The following is a 24,355-nucleotide window of genomic DNA, read 5'->3' on the forward strand; positions in this document are numbered from 1 at the left end:
GTTTCACGTGGTTAAGATTACGTTGCTGTTTCTTTCGCTTTCGCGGTTTCGCTGGAATTTCAAATAGCTCACTTGGAAATTCTTGCTAGATTAGTTCGATGTTGCAAAACATTTCTTATTTAATTCGCTTTTGTTTCTTTTCACATTCTTGTAGATTTATATATATGTAATTATACACATTTATCTATTTATGAGAAATTAAAAAAAAAAACAATATACAAAAATATAAAAAATATGACTACTGAGATATCTATTATAAAATTTAATGGATGAATTAAATTTTTATGTATATATGTTCCATTTCTCAAGTTACGTTGATAAAAATATAAAATTACATAAAAATCCGCAATTGTGATAAATGCTTAAATATTTTCAGTCTGACGATTAGTTTTCAATTTTTCAGAAACCGAACAATCTCAATCTCAATAGAACTGATCAATTTGATTTATATATACAAGGACAGTTGCACAACTCTTGAAACCAAGAAGATTCGTGATTAATTCCACAGTGTGTTCAGAAAAAGCCATTTCGAAGTTGATCCGCGAATCTCAATATTCTTTATCCCACGAACGTTATGCTCTATATCCTACTCCGTGGAACTTTTAAAACACAGTTTCCTGTATGCTCGTCCTTCCGAACAGTTCCCCTTTCTTGTTGATAAATTCGCCGAAACTATAGAAAACTTTCTATTGCGGATATCGTGCTCGATTTTTCTTTCTTTAGGAACGTTACGATATAACGTTTCGACTTGAATCTATCAGCAAACAGTAACCAAAAGACCGATTTTCAATCGTGCTGTAGTTGAAATGACTAAAGTCGATATACGAATGCTGAAAATTTAGTTTCAATTACTTGATGACAATACGTTTCATTCGTTAGGCTTATTGGTGGATGCTATGTATCATCTGATTTCTGTTAGGTTGTCTGAAAAGTTTCTTTCATTTCATAAGGTGATAATAGATGAACAAGAATTTCTGTTTTATATTATTTTATTGAATTAAGTGTGATCCATTTCGTTCTATTTCTATTATTATGCTCGTGCATAATTCAATAAACTAATATAAAACAAAAAACATTGTGCGTCTATTATTTCCTTTTAAAACGAAAGAAACTTTTCGGACAACCGAATACTATACATTCAAAGTTGGAAACGAATCCCCTGGAAAATTAAGGCTATTTTCAATATCGATTCAATATTTACTTGTGGAAATCACTGAAACTCGTTACTTTGGATAAAACCAATATAATCATAAAAATAGATATGCATACTGCCAAATCTCAAAGGATTTCTTTCTAGTTCTAGATAGTAGATACGAGAACTTTTATTTAAATTATGTGTAGAAAGCTGAAATTCAAATGTCCCAAACGATCATTCAGTTTCTGTACTATGGGACTTAGGAAAGAAAAGCGATAGACACTCGAGGATGCCATAAATTAGGCTTTTCTGCACAGTGCATTGTGGATTAAGCGAATTATGACAATGACGTTCAGAGTAGATACTTGGAAGTATGTGTTGAAGTAATTACTTCAATAAAAACATCTTGAGGTAACCTGGAGACCGCTGTTACTCAGAAAATAGAATTTAGTGAAACAAAAATATTCTAAATAAGGAGAGGTTCACATTATTGTGTCCTTGAATATAAATTATATTTTGGGTTACAAGGCCTAGGAACAAAGGAATTAATAAATAGATTTCTATTTATAGTACATTATAGATTTTTATTTATTTAACTTTTTTGGTAATTTCCTTTTGCTATAAATATATATATTCTATAGATTCTATTGTATTGTAACACTATGAGAGTGAGGATCTGGATCAGCATAAACTTATACACTATACTTATACCTTTATTTATTTCAATATATTTTTCTATTACAAATTCATCCACTCGTTCTTCTATCAATCAATCTCAATAGTATGGAGTTAATTGAAGGTTGTATTATAGAAGCTGAGGAAACACGACAGATTTAATGGGCTAGAAATCTGTATCCAAGCAACTCTTTTGATTCCTCAATGATTTCGCTTATAATTTGTTCTATGGAGTTTGCAGTATTAATGTTTAAAGAAGCCACAAATCAAATTCTATTGTTAGATATCACCAAATACAGAGGTAAATCATATAGAAGTGAAAAAACATTCTGTACTCAGTTAAGGTATTAAATTTAGGTATTGCAATTTTAACAGCGAAAACGCTGAAATGTCACGCGCTTAACGTTAAAGTCGGCGAGTCCCATTTTTTCTAATTTCGAAAAATTCCGATTCTGCATTGGAAACTTATGCATATTTGCGCAAGCTACATACATGTTTAGCTTTTTCGAACGAAAGCTGACTTTCCATACCCAGGTTATTTAATAATATCCGAGTGTTTCTGAAGCCAATACAAATGTTTACCGAAATTCGCATCGATAGAATCAAATCAAAATGGAAAAATACACGTATTTACTGACGGATGTGGTCTTTGCGAGATGATTCGTCACTAATTCTGAACTAGGTAGAAGTTGAAAGTGATTGTTCTGTTTTTAATTAAGGCGAATTAATGGATTGTGTCTTACATCTATTGGGTTGATGACTAAGTGATTACCACCTAATGACAAAATCCGCAATCACTTAGTTGCCAACCCATTAGTATCTATAAATAGATGCAAATTGTAGGATCGCAAGGATTAGATGAAAATTATAGAACTGATATGAAGTAAATGAAAAAGTAAGTAAATAATGTTTCCATTAGTATGATAGGGGTGCACATAAAGAATATTTGATCTATAACTGTTAGAGGTGTGAAACAAGAGTTTGAAATTGTCGTATGAACGAGAGATGCAAAATCTCCATCAAAGTTTTAGATGGAAAGAGAAGATATATGAAAAGCATGCAGGTTTTGGGAAAGAGTACTTAATATTCAATATTCTTTTTTATTCCAATATATTTAGTTCACTATTATTACATTATCATATTTATTAAATATAGTCATTATTTTTTTTATCTCACTATAATTACAAATGCGATGAAGATATATTATATAGACCTGTAAATTTCCTTTCCTACGATGAATAAAATCCGCAAAGGTTGGACTACTGTGAAGCGTATCTAACAAAAATTAGAATCTGCATATCAAGACAGCACTTTGTTATCTACTTCGTATAACTCGGTTAGTCGAGACATTAGCTCGAGCTCCTAATTATTAGAATTATCTGAATCAGTAATTTCTCATATTTCTCTGATCTCTTGAAGAATTTTTCTTCGGCTTCCACCTCTTACACACTTTTTTCCTAATTCTCCATCACAATATTACGTTATTAAAACTATTATATTAAACTACTGCCCCAATCGTCGTTTATAAAGTTTATTCCCCATATGCAAAATGTGGAAGTCAGGTCCAATGAAATTCAAATACTCGTCGAAAGTCGACGAAATGGCTCGCGAGTTCTTTAGTTAAAAGCAAGAATTTTCTAGCTGTGTTTAATGGTGAGGACACGGTAACCACGATTGAAACTCCACTGGAGGAGGTAGTTCCAAGTGGAACTAGTGATTATTCCCTTATCGAGGAAGGAAATGTAATTTCTCGTGAATAAATATTAGCAGACGAGAAGGAATGAGGCTTCTTCTTCTACTTTTTTTCCAACTTCGGTTTTCGTACGACGCTCGATCGACCGAGATTGTTCGCGCGTCACGTCATCGTAAACCATTCAGGATAACGTGGAATAATCGCGGGGGATTCAATTGAAAAGTTCCATTATCAGCGCGAGAACGGGCCCGAGAGTACCCACTCCCGTTAACAAGCGGGTCATGATTGTGACGGGCCGCTCACGATTGTGCGCGTAATTGCCGGCTGAGAAAGACGACTGCTTTTTGAGACGACTAATTCGTCTAATCACTTGACAAACTCGTTAGAGGAGAGCGTTCGAGACGAGTACATTGATGTTTGTTCGTCTCGATGCCATGGTGTGTTTCTGGATATGAATCCAATGTAATCGATAAAGTAATCCACGCCTTCGTTGTAGTAACGGGTGAATATGGGAAGTAGGAAACGAGAATGAGTTTCTGTAGGAAATTTATGCAGAAGGAAAGCAAAAGAAAAGGTTTGGAGATTTCTTAATATTTAACTGCCACTGTAGAGTATCTCAAATGTAATAAATATAATCATAACTCCATTTTCAAGTAACAAAAGACGTTTCAATTAGGTGAAATCTTATAATTATAATTCGTAAGTTTAATGTTTTTACTTTCTAATTTTTATTACTTTGTGTAGAGATTTTCAGAATCTTGTCAGAACATCCAGGTATTTTTATATCAACATAGTAGTTAATGGTTAATTTTCTGTAAGCAATATGCACGTGTTTACTCACACTATCAGTAAACCGAATCATTTATATTCAAAATGATACTTTTATTGTATTTTTCCAAAAGTCGGGGGAAATTCTGGAATACTTATCAAAGAATCTAATATGTTATGAGAACATTCGTTTGGATATATATTAAAAATTTCTTTTTTAAGAAAAATAGGAACTCATTTCTAGGAAATTCACGGTTAAAAGATTTATCGATGTGTCAATTTATTTACAGGGAATTAATTAAACCGATCCGCGTAAAAGGATATTGCGAAATATGTACTACGTTAAAATATCTAAAGTTCTTTTAATAAAAGATACATATAATATCCGAAGAAATCATGGTATTTATTGCATCATGCTGAAATATTCGCAAGAAAATGAGGAAAAAGGGTAAAAGAAATGGAACATATGAATAGCGATGGTAGAACTGGCTTGGTTTCAGATACTGTAGTTATACTAGGTCGGGTTTCCATCCTTTGGCAATGCTTTCGACTTCCCAGAAGGATACGCCTTTTTCGTGTCTGGCTATAGCTGGACTTAATTCACTGTTCGTCCGCGAAGTGGCACAGGTATAATTCGCCTTTACAGACGGTACCGCCTTTCTGCGATTAATATCGAACAACCTTTCACCACATTGCACTGTTAATACGTTTTTTATAATTACATTATATCCTAATTATCGACGTTATTGTCGATTCTATTAAACAAATAGAAAGGAAAGCTCGTTCGTCGAGCGACGTGGAATAACGAAGAACGTTGAATGGCTCTCTTTGTTGAGTTCCTTGAGTACTTTTAACGTGTGCACCAGCTTATTTCACCATTATTTCATCGTGTTAGGAACGGTATAAGCTGAACAAGGGAGAAAACATTGCGGAAAAACAATCGTTTCGCGTGCACGGTTTATTAAAGCCGCCAGGAAAAAACTTCGATTCACAGTGTCAGAGGTGTAGCAAGAATCGCGAGTTTCAGTTCACGGCTTGTTGAAGCTACGACCACGTCGAAATTGTGCTGCTCTGAGCGAAGTAAATTGTGCGCCTTCTTTTAACCAGAGTTCTTCGTTGCGGCATATATACTCTTTGCCTGTGTGTAGCACGACTGTCCTCTTTTCCAATTTTTTTATCGAATCTTTCATAAGAGACACTTTTCTCTCGGACATTTCGTTCTATCGTCCTGTTATCTCGTTTCCAGGATTTCGTCCCTAGCATAACCAGATACGATCATGCTCGTCTTTCTTTCTTCAGCGTGAAAAACTCGCGAACTTTGCGATTAGAGTAGTGAACACAGTCGGTTCAGGCATTAACAACGTTCTGAAAGCCTCCTTTCTTTCCCTCTGGGAACCCTGCTTTTGATAAAGCTTACTGCCATTCCTTTCTTCTTCTTTTCTGCTTTTTTCTTTTCTCGAGATGCTACAACTATTTTGAAGTTCGATATATGCGTTGGAAGTGAAGATTTTGTCAATAACAATAGGAATACAGGTATTTATCACTCGAATACTGTTGACTTCCAGCGTTTTTTACCTCTGCAGATGTAAAGAGACAATGAGTGGTAAATATGCATTGAATTCGTTACATTTATTTTTTTGTACAGTATACTTTTATCTTTTTCAACCATAGTTTATTTTTTTTCTGTTTGGATAAAAATGGATTTATCCGAAATCCATAAATCTATGTACAAAAATATAATCACAATTTGCTCAACTTAAGTTATAGTTAGTATTTACAATTATATGTGGAAATTCCATCTTACGATAATTTTAAAGGCTCAAATAAATTATTCTAATACTTATAACTTCTTTCATAATACTCTGTATGGGAATTTATATACTTCTTCACTAAAAACGTCATCTAATTGGCATTTTTTTTAGCATTTATACCTTCTCGTTTATTTTGTTCCTTTGTTGTATTTATTCTTTTTTTTTTAGAAGAGGAGTCTCTCATTATCTCTGTTGGTTGGTGTAAGATAAAATATTTTTGCAACGATAACGGAAACCATTGATCAGGCAATTGGTAAAATCGAACGAACCGCGAGCGTGTACGAATTTGTTGGCGACACGGCAACGCGTTGGACGAGTCGCGTGCGCGGAACACGAGCGGAATCGGGGATTGTAACGATGTAACCGCGGTCACTGTCGATCGCGAAACAATGCGTTTTACGGATATTTAGTTACGCGCTGTCAACGACAGCAGTTACGCCGAATTCGTGATAACGCTTCGTCGAGAGCAGATTACAGGAAATTGGTCGTTGCATCGCGCCCAGACGGAGCGACGTTTCCAAACCTTCCTACATTTGTTTATGTAAATTGCAGTCGGACATTCAATTTCATTTGCTTATTTTGCTTTAATCGAGATTATATCTTTTATGCAATTTCCCCATTTCCTTCTTTCGCACTTATTAAATCTCTCTCTCAAAATTACAAATATGTAGTCATACGATGCGAATTATCTTTATGGAAAAGTTTGGAACTTGATGATCCCCTTTGCTCTCAAGCTACTGAAAGGAGATAGAAATCTATGAACTTGAAAAATCTATGAATTTGATTTACTCCAGAAGGATGGAATTTTGTTTTGACTAAATAGAATGTTACTCATTTTTGATCCTCAAAATTTCAAGAAAAGTATACCAATCCATGCGAAAGGATTTACATACGTTCTCAAAATGTCGAATAAAGATGAAAATCACTTTTTCCAATTGTTAATTTGTATAATATCGGCATTTACATATTTGAAAGAAATATATTGTCACAGAATCGGAATACATCAAAAGTCCTATGAAGCGTAAAATACGACCATTTCTTGTCTCCCTTTACCACTTGTGTCTCATCTTTTTTCTCAAAAACCATACATATCTAGATTCAGTGATTTTGATGCGGCAGGTGCAATAAAAAAATGGAGTAAACCGGTGGAATAAATGAGCGGTTGCTTTGTCGCGTACTTTCACCTCCAATTTTTAAAGCGGCTCGGCTCGGTCCAGCGGACGGGCTAATTGAAAGCAGCTTAATTTACAAAACCCTGTGGTCACGGTCTCGATCTGGATTACATGGATTATGCAGGATGACTCATCACCGCTGTTCCGAAGATGTGTTACAAAGCTGATTGCAGCTATTATTTGGTTAAAGCTCGTTGCAACCGATCTTCTGTACTGCCTGCATTTCTCTGTGTTAGCTTTACGTTCGTGTATACTGTGTCGTTTCTGCAATAACAGAACGCATTCGCTCGCATCACCGAAATGCAATCGTGTCAAGTGAATCGCATCAGAGACGAGTCTCTGCACGTACGACTGTGCTCTGTCGCAAAGGGACACGCTCTGTTTGAAAGAGATCCTTGATCCTGTGACTTGCTTGGATCATCCAGCGTTCTGTTATTTGTAATTCAAAGAGGAACAAGATAGAGGAACGATCAGATTACGATAAATAACGCATTCCAGACGCTATATGAATATTTGACGCTATGAAAAAAAGTCAGCGACCGTGATTTTTCCGAAGAATAATGGTTATGAGGAAAATTAAGCGGGATCGAGGTAAACTATGACCAGTGAACCGAATCGTTTCTTGGGAAGAATGGTAAAGTAGAATGCATTTCATGGCGGTCTGTTTAAAGAGTTCTTTAAGAGGATCTTAAGAGATTGCTCTTATTCTTTTAAGTATAGTTTCTTTTTTACGGTTCCTTCTAGAAACAAGCAGAGAGTCGTAAAACGTTCAGACTTGCATGATCCGTGAATTAATGAGTGGAAATTGTTCAAGCAGAAGTCGTACACTGGCAAATTTAATGTCGCGTGTGATATATCTGTAATGCTTTGAGTGTTCTAATATATCGATGGAAATCTATGTGGTCGTAAAGGATAGTTTGGCGATCTTAATTTTTTTTCTCAATAGAAGTCGTTGGATTTCCAACTTTTATGGTACGAGTAACAGCATAGTTTGAAATTATGGAACTTAACCCGTGACACTGCTTTGAAATATCAAAAACTTATTATACCGTTATGAATAATTCATGAATATATGCAATCTGTATATGATTCATATGAAACCGGTAAGTGTTCTGATATTTATAGACAGGAATGTACATTAATCTGATAAGTCAAAGCGAATTCTCTAAAATAATAACAATATAAAGGTAAAAAGATGTTATACCCAAATTTCTTCACTATAATAATATCTTATCGGCATCGAAACTCAAATCCTTCTGAAGGATTTGCGCCATATTTCCAGCCAACAGTCAAACTCACCCTCTGTAAAACGGTTCTGACATTCTCCATTCGAACTGGAGGAAAGTCGAAGTTCACCTAACCGGCCGTTTTTCCACGGAGAAGATTTATGCCCGAGAAAAATGTGCACCGTTTCCAGGTCCCGTGACTGGAAGCGAGCCGCTGGAAATTTGCGTGCGCCACGAGCAAGTGAATTCAACTGCGCGCCAGTAAATAATAAGAATCCACGGTGTCTTTAGACGTTCGGCAATTTGGGCTTCTGCCAAGTTGCGTTTCATATCTAGAAAGGTGGTTGCGTGTCGAGGCATTCGCCTCATAAATCTTAGGTGGAAAGCATTACCTAATATCCTCCTTACGATTTCGCAAGAGTCGCGTTTCACTCCACGACACGGACGGAAACGCTTGGAAAATAATTATCTGTCGACTTTCACCCTGTGAACCTAGATCAAGCGCATCCACCGTGAAATATTGTTCCTTCCTCGTATTCTACCCTTTGTTGCTTCTACTTCTTCTTTACACTCCCGCCTCTAATTTTTAAAAATCTTAGAAGAGGGGAAATTTATGCATATAAATATTGATAATGATAAAGATATAATAATATATTCAATTTAATAGAAATAATTATTAATGCCTTATCGACGGAAAAATTTTCTGCTGTGAGTAGAAGTTTTTAGCGAATGATTTTGAATATTTTAGGATATGTTCAAGAGGTTCTGATTCTTATTTCTAAATTATTTAGTTCACGTTGTTTAAATTACGTATTATTTGAAATACTTATATCGGGTTGTCCGATAGTTTCTTTCGTTTCATAAGGTGATAATAGATGAACAAGAATTTCTGTTTTATATTATTTTATTGAATTAAGTGTGATCCATTTCGTTCTATTTCTATTATTATGTTCGTGCATAATTCAATAAATTAATATAAAACAAAAAACATTGTGCGTCTATTATTTCCTTATAGAACGAAAGAAACATTTCGGACAACCTAATATTTCATATCAAATCAAGTTCTAATGTGATTATCTCATATGATGCTTATTGATATATTCCGTCGTTAAAACGTTAAATCTCCAGAATCAAGGAACATATTGATATGTGGTTTATGGTTAAATAGTTAACCGAAATAAAAATCACAATTGAAGACATAAATTTGCATAAACATTCGTATTCCAGTCATTATAACCATCGGGACAATTAAAACGTTATTCAGTCACCATCAACGACAACTTTCTCACACACAACGCATATCTTCTTACATTCCCGCCCTCAATCTCGATATTCTCAATAACTCTTTATAATCCTGTGTAGGATATTTTTTCCAAGGCGGATAGGGCGCATAAGGTATAAGGTAACCGGGTTTCGGAAGGCAGAATCGAAACACGGCTTCCTGAACTGTGAAACAGCTCTGCTGGAAGGACTCGAAGAATTCGAAGGAAGTTCATTCTCGATCTGTCTCTTTTTTATTTTCACGAAATCCTTCGGTCGACGCTAATGAGATTCACCAGCGCAGCATATAGGCAGCGTCTTAAATTGGCCCTTGGTTCGATTATCTCGCATTTGGTTGCGGATCCAATTAGGGCAACCAATAGCGCTGGCTGGCATATAATTATAAGTAAGTTTGCAAGAACGTAATTCGACGCCCATGCACGTTATTTTGGTGGAGACCATTTTATAGTGGAAACTGAGTGGAGCTGATTCTCGTTCGTTAACTGAACGTCTCGTTTTCCCTGTCCTTTCCACGCTCTCAAACTTTCTTTCGGCCGAATCGACTTAATAGGTCTTGAGCATCGCGCGAAGGTAAATTGTGCGCAGCCACTTTGAGATATTGAAAGTTCGGAGAAGGGTTCTAGAAGTGACTTTCGCTCGAATTGCAAAGAAAAAAAAAAGGGACGAGGTTTCTTTAGTTGAGACTCTTCTTGAATTAAACGTCGTGAAGTACATTGGCGCTGCGGCGAAGATTAATTTTGGCGTTTGTTTTTCCGAACTTCTTTTGAAACTTCCTTCGACTCCATATTTTCTTGGATCAGTAAATTGTCCTCCACCCAGGAAACTTTCTTTGTAATTTAGTCGATCGGTGTGAAAACTTCGACTTTGGTTTTGCTGATAAAACTAGGACTCTATGTGCTATATTTTTTTCTTTTGTGTTAGTAACGATATATCAATCTAATCTTTTAATTTTTGGGAAACATTGATTAGAAAATGAAAATTTTAGTAGTTGTACTGTTTTATTAAAATTTGTTAAAGTATTTGTTGTAGAAGATGGATTGGTAAATCATGATTAACCTTTAATTAAAGAATAAATGAACTCGTGGAATGAGCAATTTATTTTTTAAGAATTGAAAATTCATCATGGACTTATGTAATGAAATTGAGAAACTGTCAAGAAATGGAGGTGATCGGTTTCATTTCTGACAAGTCAGAATTCATCTATTCCAATATAATCTCCGACGCACGTGTTCCTCAAATCAATTCTAACAAACTGGAGTATCGATGGAAGACGAAGACTAGCTGTACAATTTCTTACAGTGTTTCATAAGTTAGGAGAGGACGTGGAAGAAAAGTTGAGGACGCGTTAAAAGTGTGGATAATTTGTTAACGCTGAAATACTTCTAGCCCATTAAGAGCGACGCTCGTAAATAACGAGCTCGTGCTTCCATCGTACTTCCAACGACACACAATTTTATAGATGGCACGATAAATAGCAGCCGCTTGTCGATTCCATTATAGGTGTAATAAATCGCGAGCCGCTGATACGTGATGATTTACGAAAATCGACACCGGCCTTGCCTTTCCTGTAACAATATCTGCTCGACTTAGTTGCACGCGCGTGCCGTTTAAGAATAACGCCGCGTCGCCCGAGGTGATTCATCTTGTACGTTTGACAGACAGGTATTACTCGTGGGAACAGCGACGAAACGACGAAACCAGAACGCGTAGTGAAAACAACGAAATGTTGAAGTATATATTTGGTAATATGGTTTAACCAAAGGTAGGTGTTACGACCGTTCGCAGAGAGACGCGGTCGCGAGGAAAACGCGTCAGCGAGAGGCGTAAATTCTCGCTACGATTCTGCTAATCGACTCCACGAAATAGTCGTTCCCCTGTTTCGATTAGGATAACAGAGGTGGTTCAATGAATTTAAGACTGTATTAACAGGTTAACATAAAATAGTATATTTGACAATAATATGATGAACCCGCTACAAATTGTTTAACAATGAATACAGTAAATATGTTACAGAAAGTTGACTCGACTTTACGATATCTCTCAAAAAAATCGTTAGACTATGCGACTTTGATTTTACTTGTCAGACCTCTCGATGTATAACGTTTGACTCGTCGGAAGGGACTGCTTGCCTTTCGATCATTTCTTTGTCTTCTCTGGGAGACGACCCCCACTATGATCGGGTCACACCACCGTTCGCGCCTATGATCACATATGCCGCCTTCTTATGTGGAAAAAGTAACAGACCAAAATCGACGTTTCTAGAACTCGCTGCTTGGTGACAGCTATGCGCTTGTCACGTAAAATAACACAAGAGAACAACAACAAAAAAAAATAGAGAAAAAAAAACTTTATTTTTCTTCTAACACAATTCACAATTTTTCTTCCGAGCTCTAGGCGTAACTTTTTAACACCGATTCTTACAACTCGACTTCCGATCGGATTCGGTTATTTGTCTTTTGTCACCCCTCAATATCCCCACTATCCTTGAGTTTGTTAGACATCGCGATCGCCGCCACGCACGCCTTCTCCTCGAATATTCGGCGGAAGGATCGTTGGGATATACATTGTCGCCGAGTGCCGCCAAATATTTATCTCCGATTTTAAAGTGAACCGGTCGTGACAGCGGCCTGGTCTCTGATGTGGATTGACGTTATACGTTCGTCGATGCATTGTTTATGTTCCGTCGGACAGATAAGACGATCTGCCTGCGACACTGTAGGACCGCGAGCGCCGGTTAGAAATACAGCCTGTGGTAAGCCTCCTGGCGTAACAGCAGGTATTCAAAAACTGACATAAGTTCGGTTAACACTAGAACTACCACACCAGTCAAATTGACTGGTTTTAGAATTTCATTTTAAAATTTCATTTTAAAATTTCCATTTCATATTATATTTTTTTCCGCAATGATGTAACGACTTTCACAACGATAACTAAAAGAATAATATAGTGAATTTTATTTTGTTCTTTATGTATTCAAACTGAAAATAATTTTGTATCAAGGCTACTTATACCAAGACCAGTCAAAATGACTGCAATTTATTTATAAAACCCCAATTAACCAGTTTTCTCGTTTTGTATAATTTCCCACGCGTTTTTAAAATTTTTACTGCGTATCATTTAATATGATGATATCAGTTATCAGGAAAATTCCGGATCGATCGCTAGATCGCTAACGCTATAAATATCACACCAGTCAAAATGACTGATTCTACAATTTTAGAAATGGGTCAACCCGTGTTTAGAGATCATGGTCCTAGATGGATTAATAATATCAAAAATGTACTACATAACATGCAATTCCTTCTGTAAGAAAGTAATAAATCAATAAATATAGAAATATTCTATTATTGCGTATTTTTTAAAGACCAGTCATTTTCACTGGTTTTGATAATTCGTGTTAACTATCTGTAGTTCTAGTATTAAAGTCAATATATTCTTTTATGTGACCGAACTTATTATGTTATAATCCAATATAAATAACACCAAAGCTGAAGTTCTCAGGGAAGCAAAGAATGGGGAAGGATCACAACGACGAGTAAAAAGTAAGGGAAGAAATGGAATGGAAGGTAAAGAATGCGGGAATGAACGGTAGGTAAAGAATTAAGGGAAGATTAAGGGAAGAAAAAGAAGGGAAGGGATACTGAGATATGAGGAGAACAAGGAAAAGAAAGAAAACGAAAGAAACGAAGAAGAATGTTGAGGTATGGAGAGAACGAAGAGAAGATAAAGCATGGTGAAAAGAAGACAGAGCAAGGTAAAAAGTGATGCACAATGAAAGAAAGTCAGGTAAATGGAAAAATAGGAAGAGATAGGGAGGAATGCAATGAAGTAAAACATGGAAAAAGAAGTGAATGAAGGGAGGAAAGAAGAAAGAAGGATGGAAAGAAACTGTAGAAACTGAGTTGGTTGTACTTCCGAAGACTTGATATTTCCACAAATATTTTTCAAAATTATTCAATCTTTGAAGCTTAATAGATAGTGTGCAGCTGCTTCGTACGGATATGTTTCTAGACTTCATAAAAGTTGGCCAACTACAGGAAGCTGATTAGAACTTGCTCGAGAGTACGTCTGAGGATTAGTCATCTCCTAAAGGTGAAGTTTAGACGAAAGCTTGTGACATCTTACGCGGTGTGGCGTTTATGCTGCATAAATACGGACCCCAAGGAATCTACTTCGCAAAAAGGAGCTAGTTTCCATGGAGGCCTTTACAGTCTGCCGCTTTCGAGTAACAGTTTAACTGAATTTCAGTCGTGCTATATGCGAACTTACGAGCGCGTCTTCTGGAAAGTACGGCCTCGTCGAAAAAGTCTTCATCTTGTAGCATTTAACGTTATGCAAACATACTCCGTTGGAAAACGTAATAGTTCTTTAAAAGAACTGTATTATGAAAGAAACGCTTTCCGCAGTTTCTCCACAATTTTGCTGGATTTCACTGAAGCTGTTTTAAATACATCAACTGTTCTTGACGTTTTATTATCATTCGAAAAAAATCTATGAAAAGTTTGATAGGGTTTAAATTAAATACGGGAATTACTGAGCGATTGATTTTCTTTGCATACTTTTTCAGAAACTATGCAATTCGTGATTATTTAGTATTTATTAATTTGGAATAGAAAATCTGAAAATATGAAAACTGAAATGCATATTCTCCAAAATCCGACAAGTCACGTTTCGCTTGACTGTTGGCATCCAGATAACAGAAAAGCTCTTGAGCTTCTAACTCGCAAAAAAGACAATCATCTCTGATCATATCATAAGCCATTTCTAATAGCCTTGGACATTTTGTACATATTTTTGTATTACGACCGTCCGCGGAGAGACGCAATCGCGAAGAAAACGCGTCAGTGAGAGCCGTAAATTCTCGCTACGATTCTGATATTCGACGCCGCGAATCAGTCGTTCCTCTGTTTCGATTAGGGTAACAGAAGTAGTTCAAATGATTGTAACACTGAATTAACAGGGTTAATATAAACTTGTATATTTAACAATATTTAAAATTATAATGAACACATTACAAATGATTTAACAATGAGACAATTAGTTTGTTACTGTAATTCGACCCGATTTTATGATATTTCTCGGTGTATTCGTTTGACTAAGCGACCTCGATTTTATTCCTCTGAACCTCTCGATGCATTCGGTTTGAATCCTCATTTGCCACTGACTGCCCTTCGATTTTGTCCTTTGTCTTCTCTGGGAGACGACCCCCACCACGCTCGGGTTTCGCAACCGTCCGTGCCTATGATCACGTATGCCACCTTTTTTGTGTAGATAAAATAACGGACCGAAGGCGAATCGATGTTTCGAGAACTCGCTGCTTGACGACAACTATACGTTTATCGCTACTTTGTGTATATTTCGACGGTCATGTAAGACGATCTGTCTGCGACATTGCAGTACCAAGGGAGACGGTTAGGAACACGACCTATTCTTACATTCTGTCTATTTATATATTGTGTCTATTCTTACATTTCCCATAAATGCATAAACATCAGCATCTACTTATCACTTACTCTTCACTCTTACACAAACAAATTAGATATTTTCTCTTCCAATCTTACTTATTCGTCCAGCATTCGAAACTTTCGAATTCGTTTAGTCACAGGAATTTTAGGTTCGTAAGTAGAAAAGTAGAACGCGCATGTCTGTATAATATGGGTCACGCGCTACCTATGAATAGGCTCAAACACAAAGTACACAACAACCCCTCGGCCTCTGTCGCTCTCGAGTCGTCGTTCCTTCTCGAGATCAAAGTTGCGGAGTAGCACCGTCGAGTGGTTACGTACTGATTTGAAGAACTTAAAGCAGCGTGTACCAGCTCGGCAGTTGTTTCGACGCGCTAGGGGCTTTTCATAAATGCTGAAGGTGCGAACTAAGCTTCGTCCAGAGGAACAGACGGGGCTGAATTATCCTTTTTCTGCTCCGTGATTTTGAAGAATCATCGAGTCATTCCCGTAGCTCGAGCACAAGCACTCTAAATAAATAGATCAATGAGGAGAATAAAAAACTGAAAGAGCACCAAGGAGAAAGCTCCTTTGTCTCGCCTTTTAATTACAAGGTATTAAAAAATGAATTTTAAGCTTGTAATGAATATCATGTATTCCAGAATAAAGTACCGAAGAAGTTTCCCAACTTTCATAAATGAATTTCGAGAGACTTATTACTCTATTACATTAAAGTTTATAACGCGATTAATACGCGGAATGTGTCTTATTAATTTGTCCCTTAATTGAATCCTCAATTTAATGATTTGAGAAATTGTTTCAAGGTTTAAGAGGGGCATAAAAGATTATGCTTAAGAGTAAAATAGCCATAATTTCTCACAACCAGTGGAATGAGAGAAAGTAAAAATGAAAAATTGTCTTAATTCGATCCTTATCATAGTACAAAAAATTAATTAGTATTTTTTAATTTTTCTATAGAATTAACGAAGATAGATTGAAAAAATTGCACAAGGAAAAAAATATAAAGCAAGAAAAGTAAAGAAATGTAGCACGCAAAAAAATAAAAGCTAGTACATAAAACACACAGAAAATTCAAGACTGCAAAAATACAATCGTAAGAAAGTACATTAATTGAAAAATACGTCATTATTTTAAAATTACCACACCAATGATAACTATAAAATTGCTTATTATTTTTTTGATCATTCCCGTTATTGTTTAATCGTAGAACACGAGTGACCTATACTACTTATATGTAGTCATCACAGTGAACCACATCCTCCGCCTCCGTGAATTCTATTGAGGTATTCAAGGTTCCTCTGAGGTTCTACACAGACATATGGATGCCTTAGGGTATTCCTAATAGGATTCTACTACGATGACAGAATTCCTGGGAGTTCTGACAGAGAATGCAAGTTCTTGTAGAATTCTACGTGGACGTAGAATTTCTTTGAGGTTTTGCCAGAATTTTTGAGTTGTTTCGAGGTTCTATTAAAATATATGTGTGCACATGATTTATTTGATCAATTTTACGTGTCTATCATATGAAAACAAAATATTCTGTCATTTTTCTTTCATTCAACTTTCGAACATACATTGTAATCTTTGTTGTATATGAATTGAACGAATAAGACTGGAATCTTTGAATTATTCAGCGACTTAAACAAAGAGTATTCTATTGATAATCAACGTAAAATTTATGTTACGTAGTGATTGATCACTTAGAAATTCTACTGACAAAGAATGTGCGAGAATGAGGGTTGAAAAGACCTCTAGACACATTTCGTCGAAGCGTATCAAATTCAACCTCGAATATTCAATTTTAAAGTTTGATAACGCGCCATTTCTCATTATCTTATCTTTTTTCTGACCCTCGTATTTTACTTAATTTATGATTTCGCTATTTCTCATGTCTAGGTTTCACACTGTGCAATTTATCCTACCAGAACCTCGTCGATATTTGGTTTATATTTTTTTTCAACATCGACCGGACGTCCGTTTTGGAAGATAAATGCGTGACAGAAAGTTCCGCAAATCAATTGAACGTAACATATTTCTTCCCGCGCCTTTTTCTTTTTAATTATTCCCATAACGTAACTCCCTGATCACTTGATTTACTTGGCCTACTGCTTCGTTGAGTTTATTCACTTATCAGTAGACAAATGATTCTCTTCTTTTTTTTTTCTTTCATGTTGCTGCGCAGTTATTTACTAAAATCATGCGTAATAATTACAAATATCACTGACATTCCTAACGCAGCCTATGCTCATTTGCGTGAAGAACAGCTTTTACGACGTTATACCGGGAATGAAGCTGTATCGTCAAGTTTTACGTCCACGTCGCGCGTATGGGCTCTTAACATTATGGCAGTAAAGCGCCGAAGCATCCTATATCCTATAGGCTCCTATCGGCTCGGTGATAATGCCACAGATATATGGGAAGTACCTACCAAGAAAGTTCTAACGTGTTTTTGAAATTTCACGAGATTTATCCTGGAAAATGTGTTCCACAATCCACTTTTATGGAATCGGAATTTATGCAAATTCGCCCGTCGCCGGAAAACTTCTTCACGCACGCGCGAACATCGATATATATAACACCATCAGCATTAAAATAAATCCTCGAGCTTGTGGTTTAACGAAACGAAAAATTCTCCGGCTCTGTCTGTAGAAAACGCATACGCATCGGTGCGTGGACTGATTTCCAAGCGAAGTTTGAGATTCGCCAGACTCTCGAATTGGAGTTGTGTTATAAAATAGGACGCGATATTTTTCGCACACTGGGGGATTCGTTAATCCCGCTTGGGCCTGAATTAGAATGACTCTCGAGTGTCCTGACACGTCACCAGCGTATTTCACAAAGTAGTGGCCTGAACAGCAAAAGACTGGCAGAGAGACAAGAATGGAAAAGAATGGAAACGAGAGAAAGAAGAATTCGCAAGTTTTCGACATGGAAGTAGGTGTCGAGATTTCGTGAAATAGTGGCTGAAAGTAATCAAGAAAGATGTCTAGCGGCAGCAGAAACGCTGTCTCACAATGTACATTATCATCGCCAAGATTTCATCCAAAGGGTTAATGATTACATTCAGCTAGCAAACCGAATGGGGGTTACGATAATCAGATTACCTGAAATGCTGTTGCGAATCGAAACTACTTTGACTGATTGCGTTATCATCATTACTGCTTGTTCCTAGTGGATCGATTCAATCCAGTTTAATGTGCGAATTGGAAGATATTTTCTTGGACTGAGATTGAAAAGAGAGGGAACATATGAATGATGAAAATTGTTTAATGGTTTAATGAGAGTCGCGGAATTGATCATCACATTCTTATCTACTATTCCGTACTATTACGTATGATTAAACTTAAAACGATAGAAATCACGCTTGTAGAGAATTCAGAATGGTATTGCAGTGAATAATTTTTCCACAGAGGACCAAAAAGCATTACTTCCGATTAAATATCGAATACTTGCAAGGATAATGGACGATAAATTTTTCTGCGTTTTCGAGTAATTCCCAAGAGTGTTCGCGTCTCGAGTAAATTCTTTAAAGTCGAAGCATAAACAACGAAAATTCTCCTATTAATTTCGAGTCCAACATGTTGCTATTATTCGTACGAAACAATTAACGTGTATAAACAAAAAAGGTATAACAAATGTGTATAACCAATCTGTTTCTAAGCAAATCCTCCTCTTTTCATTTGTAAAATCAAAATATTTTTTGAGCAGAGGCAAGTCTTTTTTTTCTTTGATAGCCAGAGTTAACATCGTCGTAAAGTGATTTTAACACTTCATAGGCAAAAGGGAGTCGTATCGTCGTGAAAGATGCTGGAAACTATATGAACGGCTTATTGATCTAACGCCAAGCCGAGTATGAGCATCCGACGACCGTTATTTTCCTTATGGAATCCTTATCGATGATTTTTTTCTTGCTTCCTCTTTCAGAAGCGTTTTTACGAGGCTCTGTTGGAACGCATAAATTTCGCGAACACAGGACCACAAAAGGTCCCTTGAACAATTTCTCGTAATCTCAGCGCTCTATCTTCCAGCGAAAAAGCTTCTCTCCAGCTTTGACTACAATTTTGATTAATTGCTACGCCACGAGGTTACGCACGTTTCTATTTGCAACACGAGTGAGGGATTAACCTGCAAGAAAGTGACTTGGACGTAATAATAGATTCTTTTGGAAAAGTTTTTCCACACTCTGTTGCATTGCTAAGTGTGTCGTCCTTTTAAATCCCTTTTTTCACGGAATAGGTCTTTTATAGTCTTTTAATTCGCGAGGAATTCAGAACGGAAAGCCTTCGTTGAGCCTCGTGGTTACTCATGGAAAATTCATAGTACTTTATTCTTTCTTGAAGAAATTAGATCCTCTAACGTTGAACTAATCTATCGAAAATCATATAACATACTTGTTCGTATCAGCATTAGGATACTTACAGAGAGAAAATTGACCCTAGGAATTTTTAAGAATATGTTAAAATATCTGGGATTATTATCTCTCACAAATAACTTTTACAAATTTTTCCTGACTGTGAGTATCCTGAATCGCTATCCCTTGCTCTGTCGTTATTCTTTCTTACTTTTTAATAAAGTAATCATTTTCATGGTAATCTGGGTCAATTAACACGTTTTGTATATGATGAGTAAGTGCCGTAATATTTTTCGAAGATGTAATTGTATAAATCGTTGAATACGAAGCAAAAATACCCATTAAATGTATTATGTTTATTTATCTTCGATCTAAAGAAGATCGCCCTATTATTGGCACAATGGCGAATGTTCTCGATGCTATTCGAGAAAAAGTTGAACTCTGACCCAGAAGCGGCAGTTTTATTCGCCGATAGCACAGAATCAGACTGTCTTAATATTATTTTTCTCCACGATCGCGTTTATTTTTCGTGCTTTTCCTTCGCTGAACGAATTCCAAATCCCCCGTCTACTTTGTGCGGGCGACATCGCTTTAAACGGCGTTTTTACGTGGCTTGAAATAAGGAGATTGGGCTTTATCGCGTCTAAGCCGGAAGATGCAAGGACTCGGCCTTTTACAATCGCGGAATTGGCCAGGATTCACTATTCCTCCGACCGTCTCATGACAATAATTGCGCTCCACTTGCGATATATATATTGCGATTCCATTTCTTCTTCTTTGAATTCTATGGCGAAATTTCGCATAACTGGTTACGTTTGTGCTTCAATACGCCGAAAAGAAGTCGATACGCGGTACATATATACATGTACTAGTTACTAAGAATGAAAATTCGATAGACTGAGTTAAGAAAGGTGATTTTGTCCAATCTAGATAATCTTCCGACTTTGATGCACAAGCAGAATTATTGATATTTGCTATTAATTGAATTTTTTCTGCCGATTTTCTCCAGTTATTTTATTATAAATTCATTATTTCACTTTCATCGTACAAGCTTTAAAATGTAAAGTACTAAATGAAATATTTTCCAATATATTAGGTTGTCCGAAAAGTTTCTCTCGTTTTATGAGGAAATATTAGATGCACGACGTTTTTTGTTTTATATTATTTTGTCGAATTACGTACGACCCATTTTGTTCTGTTGAGATAAACACTGCGACATTTCACAGACTTGGTTTCACGTTTGTACGAAGGTGCATTGTTGTAAAAAACACGTTTGCGAAAGAAAGACACTTTCCGGACAACCTAATATAATGAATAGTTGCCATAACACTTATGATCAGTAAGTAAGTTATGCTACCTGGAATGAAACAATAGTTTCTTTTATACAAATACGTTTATACAAATTACGTTTTCTCCAAACGTCTAAATTTCATTAAACTATCATCAGAAAACTCTATGAACTCTGTATCATTTTGCCATTGTAAAAATAGGAAAGGGAAATATCTGGCTGCTTCTACACTATTATCATTCGAACAGCTTAAGGGAGCGAAGATAAATCAAAAAAAGCGAAACGTTAAGAAGCTCCCCCGTCGTTTCCATTGTGTGCCACAGTCTGTAAGGAAAACGCAGTCAAAAGAGATCGACGGAGAGTGCATCACGATGCATCCCTCCGGCAGATGATGCGGGCTGCGCGCGATCGATCCTCTCTCGACAGCGTATCCGATAAAGAATATACATATTTTTCTGACATTCCAGCCGATCCTCGTCACCTCTTTCTTCCTGTTTCAACGCAGCTTTCTCAAGCCTTCCCTTTTTCCTTTTCTTTTTTCCCTTCTTGCACTTCGTTTCCTGATCCTTGGTTTTTCACGTTCTTCACACATCTTGCATCATACAAAGACTGCAGAAATCATTCCCAAGCTATTATATTCATTATATCATTTATACACTAATTAGTTAGATCCAAGTAGGTACATTGTAGGTAAATTTTGTAATATTTTCATAAGACAAAAATTTGATACTATGGAAGTGAAATACAGAAATTGAAAAAAGAAATGCTTTATTGGAGAATAAGGATATATGTCGATATTTATTGTAATATCATTGTCGTTTATAAATATCTGATCACTTTGATCGATTCGTAGCAACAGTGCGCGAATTTTAGCAATGTTGTAAAAGTCTATGTGAGTAACGGAGAGTTTCAGGATAAGTACATCACGATGCAATGAATGTGTAAGATTCATGAACGCTGCGAAGCTATTTGGTTGGAGAGAACAATTAACACAGCTGGCCGAGGGAGATGATAATTAATGAAGATTTTCTTTTTAGTAGTAGCCTTTGTTGTGCAAGGTATTCTTTAAACTGGTCAGATATTATGAAAAGGATATTAACAGAAAAATAAAGATTGATATCATAAATCTCTATTTATGTTCGGTTTTCAAAGGAGTTTCTTATTTTCTCTTCTGCTTTTCTCACCTTTAAAACATTCTATTCTTCTCTTCCCCTCTTTTCTTACTTCTTTCTATTTTTATTACTCTCTCCTTCTTGTATTTACGTGTGATGAATATCTTTATAATGAAATATCTATTTTTTCCAAAAGAGGATCGAAGAACAAAAGAAAATGTCTAAAGTGATTCCTACTGTTGAAATGGCAAATACAAAATGAAATACATTTTCATCATCGACATAAATAGTAAAAGAAGCTTAAATTGAGTTAGGCCAAGGTAAATCGTATTACAACATAAACTGTGCGATGACTAATTACGTGCTATTTGGAATGTCACAAACAGAGAATTCAAAGTCGGCTCAGCTGTGCATAATGCAGAAGGTAAAGGACGAAATGCGCTTTGACGCAAGCTTGTGGGACCTATCACGTTATAGTAAATGTTCTAACATTTCAATGGAATAGAATTACAATAGGTGTCTTTGCAATTATCGTATTTCTGAATATAGTAGTTTCTAATCACTTTTCATGCAAACTTGATCTTTTTACAAATTGCGAGAAGGAAAAAAAGAAGCTAATTTGTAACAAGTGCCACACTGATTTACTAAACAGCAAATATACTTATTTTTCAGAAAAATTAAATGTAAGTTTGGTACATTATATCTTTGGAGAACGCCTGGAAAAATATGTTCGTTTCATTAAAAATTTATAAAAAGGAGTATGTAAAACGAATTGATAAAAAGGATCCCAAAAAGAAACTTAAAAAGATTAAAAATATAATGTATTGTAAACATCCATTTTCCATCACGTATTTAACAATCAACAAACAATAATTATGAGAAACACCATGACGGTGAAATGCATAGTGTGGACGTACTTGACATTGCACCAGCATGCTGGTTGCTCGAGTTGACAGTGTCCCGATTGTAATGGGGATGTTTGCAAATTAATCTGCTTCTAAGGAAGAAATTGAAATATGACGCATCGCCAATATGCTGGGTCACAGTCTGTCTCTTCTCTTTCTGCAATGGCAACGAAGCAGCAGCTGGCGTAGGTGATTGTTTTCCTTGCGTAATGATAATTGTTCCCGTACACAATTCCCGTATAACACGCGAAATGATATTAATTACACTTGGCGTAATAATAGCGTGGTGGCAGTTGAGCAGAATTCGTTTCTGTCCAGTAATTATTGTTAAATTACCACCAAGATTTTGCATTCTATAATGAAACGCATGAACGATATTTCTGTGTATTATAGTTTGAGTGTTAAGTTATTTAATTTTAGTTGCTGTCAAAAGTACCTCTATCTCGCGTGACATATAAAGTACAAATTAAATTCCATTCATCCTTCATTTGCTCAACTTAATTTATTTCTTCGTGTTTAATTGACACAGAATGCTATAAGAGTAATATAACGTAATGATAAACATGTAGCATACATAAAGGCAATTTATAAAGTTTTTGGAAGTGACAAAAGAAGTAACGATGGAATGGGAGACCTTGTGCACCGGGAAATTTATTAGTTCGTAAAGAGTTTTATTGTAGGGAGAGAAAAGTTTGGTACACTTGGAGCTGATTTACGAGATGACCTGTAGAGTCGCGACCTGGCGTACTTGCAAATTCTAGAGCTTCAGACAACCATATGTTTGGGAGTGAACAGTAATGGCATTTTAATGGAATAGAACATCTAAGAGTACACAAAAATTATTATATACAAAGCAATTATATACAAGGCGGATAAGGATTAACATTCTACTAAAAATTTTATAGACTTGTACATTGTGAAATTGAAGTTGGAATTTGGAGTCTTTGCATTTTTTATAAACGTAGCAGATCTTTTATTATGATGGTTACAGAAGAGTTACACGTTTCCACCAAAAAATTTCTGACGAATACTTTGACGAAGAACCGTGCTCTAGCGGCCTGAATAGGTCAGATGCCTGTTTTTAAGAATTTTTTAAACAAACAATGAAAGTCAATCAATTTCTTATTTATTATAGTTGATATATACATATTGAAGAGTGCAACAAAATATTTTGAGCCGATTTTGTTTCTACATTTTTGATATTTTCTTTACAAAGTTGTCAGTGTTTACAAATCTGTTATAATTTCATAACATTTGTTACAAAACTAATTAGATGAAGAAATAAGATGAAACGACGGGAATTTGTATATCTTCCGCTGAATCTATCGTTTTGTAGACTAGCATCGAGTGTGGACAGAAACCACTCGGTCGAAAGTTCTTTGTCCAAGCGTCATTTCATGCAGAAACCGCGCCAAGCATTTATTCGCTGCGCGACAATTACTGGCAGCAAGCGGGTACGACCTCGTGAAACTT

General features: G+C 36.0%; 1 protein-coding gene and 1 long non-coding RNA gene across 2 annotated transcripts in view; one reads left to right on the forward strand and one right to left on the reverse strand.

Moving 5' to 3' along the window:
* LOC126869833 (uncharacterized) overlaps positions 1 to 24,355 on the reverse strand; it is a 363,746-nt gene that overhangs the window by 169,855 nt on the left and 169,536 nt on the right. The gene's annotated exons all lie outside the window — the stretch shown is intronic.
* The window catches only part of LOC126869826 (uncharacterized), a 177,307-nt gene that overhangs the window by 113,953 nt on the left and 38,999 nt on the right, over positions 1 to 24,355 (forward strand). The gene's annotated exons all lie outside the window — the stretch shown is intronic.

This window comes from Bombus huntii, chromosome 9 (assembly GCF_024542735.1).
Source record: "Bombus huntii isolate Logan2020A chromosome 9, iyBomHunt1.1, whole genome shotgun sequence".
NCBI classification, from domain to species: Eukaryota; Metazoa; Arthropoda; class Insecta; order Hymenoptera; family Apidae; genus Bombus; species Bombus huntii.